Raw genomic sequence first — 14,230 nt, forward strand, 5'->3', positions numbered from 1 at the left:
CCATGGAGAATAAGAGCACCTCCTCCCAGCTGCCCACTGCAGTGAGGCTAGGAAACACTGTCACCACCAATAAATCCACTATAATTGAGAATTTCAATAAGCATTTTTCTACGGCTGGCCATGCTTTCCACCTGGCTACCCCTACCCCGGTCAACAGCCCTGCACCCCCCACAGCAACTTGCCCAACCTTACAGGTAGGCAAGTTGAGAACAAGTTCTCATTTACAATTACGACCTGGCCAAGATAAAGCAAAGCAGTTCGACACATACAACAACAGAGTTACACATGGAGTAAAACAAACATACCGTCAATAAATAATACAGTAGAAAAATAAGTCTATATACAATACAATGTGAGCAAATGAGGTGAGATAATGTGAGGTAAAGGCAAAAAAAAGGCCATGGTGGCAAAGTAAATACAATTATAGCAAGTAAAACACTGGAATGGTAGATTTTCAGTGGAAGAATGTGCAAAGTAGAAATAGAAATAATGGGGTGCAAAGGAGCTAAATAAACACATCAAGTTCAGCTTGATGTCTGATCAAGGCTTTAGTCTGATGTTTGGACTGTTTGGTTCATTAAATAATATAAATCAATTCTAATAATCAATCCTATTTTATGAAATATTGTGAAATACATATTATCTAAATATGTATTTGTTTCAATGTGCTATTTAACATTTGTATATATTCTTGTACATTCTCTGACGTGATGTACAGTATGTTCTAAAATGCATGCAATAGAAATTAATTATTTGAAATTCATCATTGTATCTTGATTGTGCATGTCGGAAAGGGATGGTATAGAAGGCAAAAATATGCTAGCAAAATTGAAATTAGGATGACTGAAAATAACCCAAGGATTACATATATTACCCAGCTGTTGGGTCAAGCCCTCAACCCAATATGCTGGATTTATGTCACAACCCAACACACTGGGTTGTTTTATTCCAGCAATATATACAGTCCTTTCGGAAAGTATTCGAACCCCTTCACTATTTACACATTTTGTTATGTTACAGCCTTATTCGTAAAGGCATTTAAAAAAAATCCCCTTATCAATCTACACACAATACCACATAATGACCAAGTGAAAACAGGTTTTTAGATATTTTTTGCAAATGATTTACAAATAAAAGCTGAAATACCTTATTTACATAAGTATTCAGACACTTTTTATATGAGACTCAAAATTGACGTCTGGTTCATCCTGATTCCATTGATCATCCTTGCATGTGTTTTTACAACTTGATTGGAGTCTATTGGACATGATTTGAAAAGGTACACACCTGTCTATATAAGGTCCCACAGATCAAATCAAATTTGATTAGTCACATGCTCCAAATACAACAGTGTTCGGCGCAGTTTAACCAACAATGCAGTTTAAAAAATATGAATAAGAATAAGAAATAAAAGTAACAAGTAGTTAAAGCGCAGCAGCAAAATAACAATAGAGAGACTATATACAGGGGACCGGTACAGAGTCAATGTGCGGGAACACCAGTTAGTCAAAGTAATTGAGGTCATTTGTACATGTAGAGTTATTAAAGTGACTATGCATAGATAATAACAGAGTAGCAGCGGTGTAAAAGAGGGGGGGGGGGGGGGGGGGTGTGTGCAATGCAAATAGTCTGGGTAGCCATTTGATTAGATGTTCAGGAGACTTATGGCTTGGGGGTAGAAGCTGTTTATAAGCCTCTTGGACCAAGACTTGGCGCTCCGGTACCACTTTCCGTGTGGTAGCAGAGAGAACAGTCTATGACTAGAGTGGCTGGAGTCTTTGACAATTTTTAGGCTCTTCCTCTGACACCGCCTGGTATAGAGGTCCTGGATGGCAGGAAGCTTGGCCCCAGTGATGTACTGGGCAGTACACACTGCCCTCTGTAGTGCCTTGCGGTCGGAGGCCGAGCAGTTGCCATACCAGGCAGTGATGCAACCAGGATGCTCTCGATGGTGCAGCTGTCGAACCTTTTGAGTTTCTGAGGACCCATGCCAATTCTTTTCAGTCTCCTGAGGGGGAATAGGTTTTGTTGTGCCCTCTTCACGACTGTCTTGTTGTGCTTGGACCATGTTAGTTTGTTGATGTGGACACCAAGGATCTTGCAGCTCTCAACCTGCTCCACTACAGCCCCGTCGATGAGAATGGGGGCGTACTCAGTCCTTCTTTTCCTGTAGTCCACAATCATCTCGTTTGTCTTGATCACGTTGAGGGAAAGGTTGTTGTCCTGGCACCACATGGCCAGGTCTCTGACCTCCTTATAGGCTGTCTCGACTTTGTCGGTGATCAGATCACTGTTGTGTCATCGGCAAACTTAATTATGGTGTTGGAGTCGTGCCTTGCCGTGCAGTCATGAGTGAACAGGGAGTACAGGAGGGGACTGGGCACACACCCCTGAGGTGCCCCTGTGTTGAGGATCAGCGTGGCGGATGTGTTGTTATACCTACTCTTACCACCTGGGGGCGGCCCGTTAGGAAGTCCAGGATCCAGTTGCAGAGGGAGGTGTTTAGTCCCAGGGTCCTTAGCTTAGTAATGAGCTTTGAGGGCGCTAATGGTGTTGAACGCTGAGCTGTAGTCAATGAATACCATTCTCACATAGGTGTTCCTTTTGTCCAGGTGGGAAAGGGCAGTGTTGAGCACAATAGAGATTGCATCATCTGTGGATCTGTTAGGGCGGTATGCAAATTGAAGTGGGTCTAGGGTTTCTGGGATAATTGTGTTGATGTGAGCCATGACCAGCCTTTCTAAGCACTTCATGGCTACAGATGTGAGTGCTACGGGTCGGTAGTCATTTAGGCAGGTTACCTTAGTGTTCTTGGGCACAGGGACTATGGTGGTCTGCTTGAAACATGTTGGTATTACAGACTCTGACAGGGACAGGTTGAAAATGTCAATGAAGACACTTGCCAGTTGGTCAGCCCATGCTCGAAGTACACGTCCTGGTAATCCGTCTGGCCCTGCGGCCTTGTGAATGTTGACCTGTTTAAAGGTCTTACTCACATTGGCTGAGGAGAGCATGATTAGGGTTGCACATTTTGGGGAAGATTCAGAGGTGGAAACTTTCCCTGGGAATATATGGGAATTAATATTAATACCATTTAAATGTAGATGTTTTTTGCATTGGATATTTGTACCATATAATATGGAGACAGAAACATAAACCTTTTACGTATACATAATTGCATACATAATTGCAAATTATCAAATCTTTCCAATAGAAATTAAAAAACAATTTAGTTACAAATTGAACTTTAGTTGAGTTGACTCTTCACAAAGGATGATTTCACTGAACAACAAAAGAAAGGGAATATTGAATGATCCATCGCATCTCCCAAAAACATTTTCAATATACATCTGTAAAATGATAGTCTAAAATCTTAAGCTTTGGTTGTCTTCCTCTCATGCTTCCATGTCTTCTCCCTGGACTTCCTCAATGTCCACCTATTGAACCTCAGACTCTGAGGCCTCATCTTCACTGTCACTTTCCAATCTTGTGGAAGATGGCTCGTTGTCAGGCTCAAAAAGCCTCAAATTTGCCCAGATGGCCACCAATTTTTTTTATGTATTTCAACCAATGGGTGTAATAATGTGAGGGTAGGACTCCACTTTAGACCAATCATCCTTCATGTTTCCAGCATTGTCTGTCACCAGTGTAAATACCTTTTGTGGTCCAAAGTCATTGACTGCCTTCAGCTCATCTGCAATGTGTCTGTTGTTCCTTGTGTCTGTGCTCTTGAAGAATACTGATTGAGGGGTAGAGATGATATCGTTAATTATTCCCACAAACATTCGACCACCCATCAGAGATGATTGCAATACAGTCTGCTTTCTCTATGATTTGCATCTTTGTTGCATTCTTCACATATGATTTGGCACTGTATTTGCAAATGTACACAGCTTTTCCATCTACATTAGCTGCAGTGAAATGTCTGTACACATCAGATCGTTTCCGTGCCATTTTTCTGTAAAGATTTTTAAAAATGAGTAAAAAAACAACATAAATAGTTAAGCAGTTAGATTAATCCTTTGTAAGATATATATTTTTAAATGAAACATGTATGGAAACAGGTGACTTAGCACTCCTCAGTTAGCAGGCTCAACAAGCTAAAACCCACATGGTAGCAAAAACTAACTAGCAGAACATGTTAATTAACAAGTTAGAAATGATTTAAACACTTTTTGCTGTAGGCTACTATTTACTAGTTAACAAAAAATCATGTAATGTCGTATAAAATATATTCTCCCCACCCAGTATTGTAATCAAAACTTACCAGAAAGCATGTAGTCCTGTGGGCTCAATAGCATCTCTTTAGTGTGAAAGATCTTGAGAATCAGCTGTACATGTGATGTAAGAGTGCACTGCACATGTGATGGAAGAATACACTGTGCATGCAGAGGGTTGCAATTCCATTGAATCGGGATAGTTTAACCAATATATGCCACAAGACCTAGAATTGCCTTATGCGTATCCCACAAAAAATATTCACTGTTATAAGCCAACGTTTTTGATGAATTTAAGCAACATTCCTGGGCTTAATAACTTACCATGGAAAAATTCCAGAAATTTACCGGAAAGTTTCTGACCCTTTGCAACCCTAAGCGTGATCACACAGTCATCCGGAACAACTGGTGCTCTCATGCATGTTTAAGTGTTATTTGCCCCGAAGCGAGCATAGAAGTAGTTTAGCTCGTCTGGTAGGCTCGTGTCACTGGGCAGCTCTCGGCTGTGCTTCCCTTTGTAGTCTGTAATGGTTTGCAAGCCCTGCCACATCTGACGAGTGTCAGAGCCGGTGTAGTATGATTCAATCTTAGCCCTGTATTGACGCTTTGAATGTTTGATGGTTCGTCGCAGGGCATAGCGGGATTTCTTGCTTCCGGGTTAGAGTACCGCACCTTGAAAGCGACAGCTCTACCCTTTAGCTTAGTGCGAATGTTGCCTGTAATCCATGGCTTCTGGTTGGGGTATGTACGTACAGTCACTGTGGAGACGGCGTCCTCGATGCACTTGTTGATAAAGCCAGTGACTAATGTGGTGTACTCCTCAATGACATCAGAAGAATCCCGGAAGAATCCCGGAACATATTTCAGTCTGTGCTAGCAAAACAGTCCTGTAGTTTAGCATCTGCTTCATCTGACCACTATTTTTTATTGACCTAGTCATTGGTGCTTCCTGCTTTAATTTTTGCTTGTAAGCAGGAATCAGGAGGATAGAACTATGGTCAGATTTGCCAAATGGAAGGCGAGGGAGAGCTTTGTAGGCGTCTCGGTGTGTGGAGTAAAGATGTTCCAGAGTTTTTTTCCCCTCTGGTTGCACATTTAACATGCTGATAGAAATTAGGTAAAGCAGATTTAAGTTTCCCTGCATTAAAGTCCCCGGGCCACTAGGAGCGCCGCCTCTGGATGAGCGTTTTCCTGTTTGCCTGTCTGTATTTTCCTGTTTTCCTGTCTGTATTCCGCTTATGGCGGAATACAGCTCATTGAGTGCAGTCTTAGTGCGAGCATTGGTCTGTGTTATGTGGACAGCAACGAAAAATACAGATGAAAACTCTCGAGGTAGATAGTGTGGTCTACAGCTTATCATGAGGTACTCTACCTCAGGTGAGCAAAACCTCGAGACTTCCTTAGATGTCATACACCAGCTGTTGTTTACATATATGCAAAGTCCACCACCCCTTGTCTTACCAGACGCAGCTGTTCTATCCTGCCAATACAGCGTATAACCAGCCAGCTGAAAATGTCGTCGTTCAGCCACGACTCCGTGAAGCATAATATATTCGTTTTTAATGTCCCGTTGATGGTTTAATCTTCTTCGTAGGTCGTCAAATTTTTTTTTTCCAAAGATTGTACGTTAGCTAAAAGAACGGAAGGCAAGGGGGGTTCATTCGATCGCCTACAAATTCTCAGTCTCTTCACACAGATGACGGTGATTTGGGCCTGTTCCCGGGAAAGCAGTATGTCGTTCACATTAGGCTCGTCAGACTCGTTAAAGGAAGAAAAAAAGCATCTGCCAGAGTAATCACTGTTCTGATGTCCAGAAGATATTTCGGTCATAAGAGATGGTAGCAGCAACATTATGTACAAAATATGTTTAAAAAATAAGTTACAAACAACGCAAAAAAAAGCGAACAGAAAAACACAATCGGTTAGGCGCACGTAAAACGTCAGTCATCTTCTCCGGCGCCGTCAGAGCAAAAACCAAGCCATGAGGTCAAAGGAATTGTACGTAGAGCTGAGAGACAGGGTTGTGTGGAGGCACCAATCTAGGGAAGGGTACCAAAAAATGTCTGCAGCATAGAAGGTCCCAAAGAACAGTGTCCTCCATCAATCTTAAATAGAAGTTTGGAACCACCAAGACTCTTCCTAGAACTGGCCGCCCGGCCAAACTGAGCAATTGGGGGAGAAGGGTCTTGGTCAGGGAGGTGACCAAGAAACCAATGGTCACTCTGACAGAGTTCCTCTGTGGAGATGGGAGAACCTTCCAGAAGGACAGTCAGGCCTTTATGGTAGAGTGGCCAGACAGAAGCCACTCCTCAGTAAAAGACACATGATAGCCCGCTTGGAGTTTGCTAAAAGGCACCTAAAGGACTCTGGCCATGAGAAACAAGATTGAACTCTTTGGCCTGAATGCCAAAAGTTACGTCTGGAGGAAACCAGGCACCGCTCAACACCTGGCCAATACCATCCCTGCGGTGAAGCATGGTGGTGGCAGCATCATGCTGTGGGGATGTTTTTCAGCGGCAGGGACTGGAAGCCCAGTCAGGATCGAGGGAAAGATTAACCGAGTGAAGTACAGAGAGATCCTTGATGTAAACCTGCTCCAGAATGCTCAGGACCTAAAACTTGGGCGAATGTTCACCTTCCAACAAGGCAACAACCCTAAGCACACAGCCAAGGCAGCGCAGGAGTGGCTTCGTGACTTTGAATGTCCTTGAGTGACCCAGCCAGAGGCCAGACTTGAACCTAAACGAGCATCTCTGGAGATACCTGAAAATAGCTGTGCAGTGATGCTCCCCAACCAACCTGACAGAGCTTGAGAGGATCTGCAGAAAAGAACGAGAGAAACCCCACAAATACAGCTTGTAGTGTCATACCCAAGAAGTCTAGGCTGTAATCTCTGCCAAAAGTGCTTCAACAAAGTACTGAGTAAAGGGTCTGAATACTTATGTAAATGGGATATTACAGTTTATTTTATACATTTGCAAAGATTTCAAAAACCTGTTTTTGCTTTTTCATTATGGGGTATTGTTTGTAGATTGATGAGGGGGGAAAACGATTTAATCCATTTTAGAATAAGGCTGTAAAATAATCAAATGTGGATAAAGTGAAGGGGTCTGAGTACTTTCTGAATGTCCTGTAGTCTAATTTACCCAGCAGTTAGGTCAAGCACTCAACCCAAGGCAATAGGTTAGAAGCACAACCCAAACCTGCTGGTTTGAATTAACCCAATGCTGTGTTTGTTCAATATTGACCAAGCGCTGGTTTGTCAAAACTACCCACATGTTGTTTTTTTTTTTCATTGTTTTTTTTAGAGTAACAATAATTCATTTTGAAAAAATAATATGATATGTCATATTAGGCATAGCTCAATTTCTACCTTTTTAAATGCCACATGAGTTCAGGAATTGTTTCCAGTGCCCTAATTTTGTTTTGTTTTCTGATTGTTTCAGTGCATGCATTCAACAAGCTTTGGAAGAAGGACTTCCACAGGGCCATCACCTCCAAAGTTCACTCAAAAGGGCAATAGTTCTGAACTGTGTTTGATTTATTTTTTGTTGTTTTAATTAATAAAACACTTAATTTTCTTTTTAACTTCCATTGGTTGAAAACTATTGCTCAGTTATCACTTGACTAATGTAAATAATTATGTAGTTGTCCCTTTTAAACATCCTAAGGTCATCATCCTCATAGTGTTCCCATTTCTCTCATATAAATGTTGTAGATCCATAAAAATATTAAATAAACCATTTATTTGGGAAATATGCAGTCTTCCCTTTTCTTCATTAGCATGCTGATTTATTTGAAGTTGTATTTGACTTATTTTTAACTGTTAAAGATGTTGAATACATGTTTAGTATATTTAATACATTTAGCATGTTTAGTTTCTTTCTCTGTGAAGTAAGATCATTTAAAGTTGTGATTTTGTTTATGTGAATACATTTCAATGTTTAACACACAGTAACCAAAAACCTGATATAATTTGCATATTCATACTGAGTTTGCAGCAAACAGAATGTTCGCCACAAGTTTGCCAGAAGTTCACAAGTTGCCGCAATTTTACCCCAGCAATTTGCCACACAACTTGATGCAAATTTCTCAAAGGTTTGCCACAACTGTTTGCCAGAAGCCAGTTTTTTTTGGTTAGGGTATCATGCAGTAGAACTCTTAAAAGCATTTATAATGTTTTATTATTTTATTTGATATCACATTTGATGTGAAATATGACATTAAAAAGCTGTAGGTCAAGGATGTAGTTTTCCATAGGTGACCAAGCAATTGCCTGTTGAATGAGTTCACACAGTTTTTTTGGTAATTTGGACTAACAATTCTGTCATTCGGCATAACTGTTATACCACAATGTAGTATGTTACTCCGAATGACACGTATATCTTTATTGTTTGTCACTATTCATAAGCTTTTAGGACCTGGACTTGATATTGTTATGTTTTATTAATGACAATGTAAGGCATGTGTTGTCTTTATTTATGTTGTTAATTAACAAAAGAGATAGCAAAATGGTCATTTTAATTTTGTTTTTGTGAGGTTATCAACTCAAATCATAAGGATTTAATCAAGGATTTATAAGTACAGTTTTGATGTTTTAAGGGAAATTCTGTCCTAGATGCCTCTATCCAACAAAGAGAGGGCTGCATGGTTCAGGGCACAGTAGAATGCAGAACCTCTAGGGAAGAGTGGCTTGCAAGCAGGAGAGCAAGGTATTAAAGGATAGAGCAGTTAAAGGAAAGATTCACCCATTTTGAATGTTATTAAGTTTTTGTGCATCTCTGAGCAATTTTCTATTGATTCACAGGGTCATTTCATGTTTTTATGTGTATCTGACCTATTCACCTTTCAAGCAGGCAGAAATGCAGCCAGTATGATGAGTTTGCATCACATGATGCAAGTGTCACTTCCTCTAAATAATCAGAATGAATCTGAGAACTCAATAAATCTGCCATCAATGTTGACGCTTTTACAGAGGACATTTTAGTCCTGCAATTTTGCATCTAGCTAATGCATTTGGTGCAGTTTTTTTTCCAAGTAAGAAAAAAAGTGTCTTATGACGTCTTATGTAAACAAAGTCCGATCTGCTGCAGTGCCGGGTAGGTTTGTCTCACTGTTTGTGTGTTCTGCAGTAGGATTGGATAGATCACCAAAGACTGTGTATCCTGTGTTAGTGGGTAAGTGAGCATTGTCACAATCAAAACCCAATATATATATTTTTAACTAGGCAAGCCAGTTAAGAACACATTTTTATTTACAATGACGGCCTACCCCAGCCAGAAAACACTGGGCCAATTTTACGCCACCCTACAGCACTCCCAATCACAGCTTGTTGCGACACAGTCTGGAATTGAACCAGGGTTTGTAGTGACACCTCAGTGAGATGCAGTGCCTTAGACCGCTGCGCCACTCGGGAGCCCCAATTCTCTAGTAAGTCATGACAAACTCATTTACAAAACTCTGTTTTGGACGAGACTGACTTAAATGACCAAAATGATCCTATTTACTCTTTGTTGTCAATTTTGCCACTAGAATAATAAAGTTTCTTACTAATATTGATGCCACATGGGCCGTTTTCTATCAGACAAGTTGCTTATTGCCTTCAGTTGCGTTTAAAGTACATCTTTGTTGCTGAGATAATCTTTTATGATCATCCAATGTGGAATCTCACAGTATGTCATTCGGTGTAACAATGTCACAGTCATGTGGAGTTGAGGATACAACAATAATCTTAACTCCTTTACAGCATTTAAAAAAAATTTTTCCTGCTTTTTCACTTTTCATCATGACACTTTGGGTGATAACAAATGAACCCATGTCAGTAGCAAATACAAAAGTTGTGATATTAATTGTGATGCAATAATGATTCATAATTCAAATGCATGAATGACATTCTTGGTGAATTAAACTTGTTTTAATATACACAACACTCGAATGAAGGTATAAAGACCTTACATTTTTATTTTTAACTAATTTAATTAATTTTCCAGATATATCTCCTTCAAATGTTGATATTTATTTGCTGTCAACCAAACGCAATTAATCCTTCGCTAAGCCCCGACCCCGAATTTTGGGCAACCAATTGCAGCACTCCAATGGATAGCAACTTTCGTGTTTTAACCTCAAAAATGCTCACATTTAAATCGCATGAAAGCCAGCTATGGCAAAAACAAGTTTTCTTAAAATACATATTTTTAAATGGCTAAATAATTTAAAAGTTCGACTGGAGTACTTGTTACTGTGATTCCTGAAATGCAGAGCTTGTTGATAGAGTTTTTTTTTTTTAATTGATGGAGTATTTTTTTTAATTATACTTTGTTACATTGTTAGCTAGCTCAGCTGGTTAGCTTGGTCTCAGTCTTGACAACAAAACGTTGCTAATGCTAGCTAGCTAGCTAGCCACTTAATATAACTTATTTTCTCAAAATATATGTTCGCCAACTAAGTTACAATAGTAATATTATGAATACAACTCCTATCTGCTGTCAGGATACGATTTGAGAGCACTAGTTAGCTGCAAAAAGTGGTTATAGCTTTGACTGCATGCTGACATTGAATTCAGAGCCATTCAGTGGCTAGCTACACTACAAACATAATTTTGCCAGGTTCCTGTGAATCAATTATGTTGACACCACAACATTCCCAAGAGTGTCCTGATTAGCAAGGGGTAGTCTGTGTTTTAATTTAATTGTGTATTTAGAAACAGTTTGAATGAGGAATTGGGCTTCCCAGGTAAAATGCTGTCCGAGGTCAATTCAATGTTGCTTTTGTAATACAGTAAATAGACAAAAGGCTGTCTTACAAACTAATGTAACATTCAACCTTAAAATGTGTCAAACATCCATGGCCACATTTTGAGATTACTGTAACTATAAATGTCTTCTTATGTAATCATATAAAGTGTGCATGTTCAAGGTAGCATGTGTAGGTTGTCACAGGTCTGTGGAGATCTTCACAATTGCTGTAATAATCTGTGCAATCTGTATTGATCACTTGTACTTGTCTATTTAATGTAATCTAAAAGACAATACAGGTCATTTGGTTCTGCTTTAGATGAAGCATATTGATGACACATTCTGTTGTAAAAATAGACAAAATATCTGTAATTGTACTCCCATTTGAACTTTGCTGTGCTTTTAAATGGTTGAAAGCACAGTGACAACTAAACCAAAATCAGACATTGTAGATGGTTGAAAGCATAGTGATAACACAATTGGAAATTCAACAAACATTTGGCTTTCTCAGTGAGTGAATATAGGTTGCAATGTCATTAATCAACATCTCAACCATATACTCCTTATGGAATGCCAAACATTGAAAATGACAATGAACTAGGCAACAACACAAACAGTGTCAGGTATACTCCCTCTCCGGCCTCTAGGTCATCAGGCTGCTGATTATCCCACACACCTGTCACCATCGTCTTGCGCACCTGCGCCTCATGACACTCACCTGGACACCATCACCTCCTTGATTACCTTCCCTATATCTGTCACTCCCCTTGGTTCTTTCCTCAGGTGTAATTGACTGTTTTTCATATCGGTGTGTTGTTTGTGTTTCGTGGTTTTAAATAAATAAATAAATATATATATTATTAAAACACCCACTCCCTGTACTGGCTTCCCGACTCTCATCGCACTCGTTACAAACAGATCTAGGACCAGGCTACCATCCAGGCTAACCCTGGTCCCCTGCTGTGTTCATACCATAATGACCGCTGTTGCACATTACCCTTAAAACTTCTTATGGCTGCCATCCCATTAACGGGAGAATTTTCATCAACAACAGCTGAATTGCATAGCGCCACATTCAAATAATACTACAAATATTTATATTCATGAAATCACAAGTGTAATATAGCAAAACACAGCTTAGCCTTTTGTTAATCCACCTGCCGTGTCAGATTTTGAAAATATGCTTTACAGCGAAAGCAATCCAAGCGTTTGTGTAAGTTTACCGATGGCTCGACAAAACATTATGAACACCTAGCATCAAGTAGCTTGGTCACAAAAATCAGAAAAGCAATCAAATTAATCGTTTACCTTTGATGATCTTCGGATGTTTTTACTCATGAGACTCCCAGTTACACAATAAATGTTCCTTTTGTTCCATAAAGATTATTTTTTATATGTTTGGCGCGTTATGTTCAGAAATTCACAGGAAAGAGTGGTCACGACAATGCAGACAAATTCCAAATAGTATCCGTAATGTCCACAGAAACATGTAAAACGTTTTCATAATCAATCCTCAGGTTGTTTTTAAAATATATAATCGATAATATATCAACCGCAACTGTCTTTTTCAGTAGGAGAGGGAAAGGCAATGGCTGCCCAAACTCTGTTGCGCATTCACAATGTTATCTTTCTCGCTCATTTTTCAAAATAAAAGCCTGAAACTATGTCTAAAGACTGTTGACACCTTGAGGAAGCGATAGGGGAATGAATCTGGTTGATATCCCTTTAAATGGTGCAAAGGCAGGCTATGGAACATGGAGTTTTCAAAATAGAAGCCACTTCCTGGTTTGATTTTCCTCAGTTTTTCGCCTGCAATATCAGTTCTGTTATACGCACAGACAATATTTTGACAGTTTTGGAAACTTTAGAGTGTTTTCTATCCAATACTACTAATAATATGCATATATTAGCAACTGAGACTGAGGAGCAGGCCGTTTAGTTTGGGCAACTTATTCATCCAAGCTACTCAATACTGCCCCCCAGCCATAAGAAGTTATTAACATTTGGTCCAAAAATTGGCTTTGATAAAAGGCCTGCTAGCTATATGAACCTTCCAACCGAATATGACGACACCATGGTCCCTTAGTGCCATCTGCTTGTGAAAAGTAGAACATCCTGCCAACAACATTTCATCATAGACTCAATAGTTGGTATGTGAACTGGTCAAAGGATATGATATAAACCAGGGGTCTCTAACAGGTCGTTCGCGACAGCCCACCTATGAGTAGCTCGCCAAACAATTCTGATGTTTTCATATGTTCCACCGCAAACTCATAAGCAAATCTCACATGTATCAGACACCGCAAGCTCCCAGCTACTATCTAATCAACGCAACATTTACATTATCCCACCACTGGTTAGCCACTGTTGGCTTAAAAAGACAAACCTAACACAAAATATCTGCCAATTCATTTCCAGCAATATTGTCCCTGTCTGTATGTGTGGTGCGCGCATTTGTTTATTACTTTGCGATGTCATAACCATCTCGTGGGTTGACAGAAATACATTCCCCAAATCCTTCTCCGTTTAATGTTAACTGCAAAGTAGGCTTATGTAGCAGAAGTATACAAGTATTTCTATTATATGTTATTTGCAAACTTTGCCATGAAATGAGCAGTAGCAGTACAGAACCATTGCTACACCGGCACATTAGAAGGCACACTCCTCACTAGCTAGATGCGCAATTACACTCCAAAATCTACATTTCTTAGTTTTCTTCCAGACCCTCCAAAAAAGCATTCTGATGTGATTTAAGCATTACTCTATGAACAATTGTGAAAAATAAATCTGAGAACATAATTTTGGGAAATATACAACATTTAAAAAAAATTGGGAGGGGGTCAAAGATTGTATAGGGCCCCCTTAGAGTTGTTTGTAAAACCATTATTTTACCAGGTATATTGACAGAAAACATAGTGCACTGCTTCGTCTTGTACACTAAAGGACCTGGGTTTCATTGTTTTATTTAAGTCGCTCTCATGCTACGAAAGGTTGGCGACCCCTGATATAATCTATTATACTGTAAACCGGAGATTGTCATGGTCAGGTCTTCTAATAGGGTGAGGAGTTTTTCCTGGTTTTAGTTGCCCCGAACAGGGGAACAATTTGTAGTGTTTAGTATTTTTGACATTCCACATAAGAAATAAATTCCAAGACAGACAAAGAATTTTCTCAATGTGGAAGTTCATCACAGTTAGACAGCTTCCTCTTACTGTGCTATATTAAACAAAGGAGGCTCATCTATCCATTGATAGTCTCTGACATCTCTCTGACAGCATT

Source organism: Oncorhynchus kisutch, linkage group LG29 (assembly GCF_002021735.2).
Source record: "Oncorhynchus kisutch isolate 150728-3 linkage group LG29, Okis_V2, whole genome shotgun sequence".
Taxonomy (NCBI): Eukaryota; Metazoa; Chordata; class Actinopteri; order Salmoniformes; family Salmonidae; genus Oncorhynchus; species Oncorhynchus kisutch.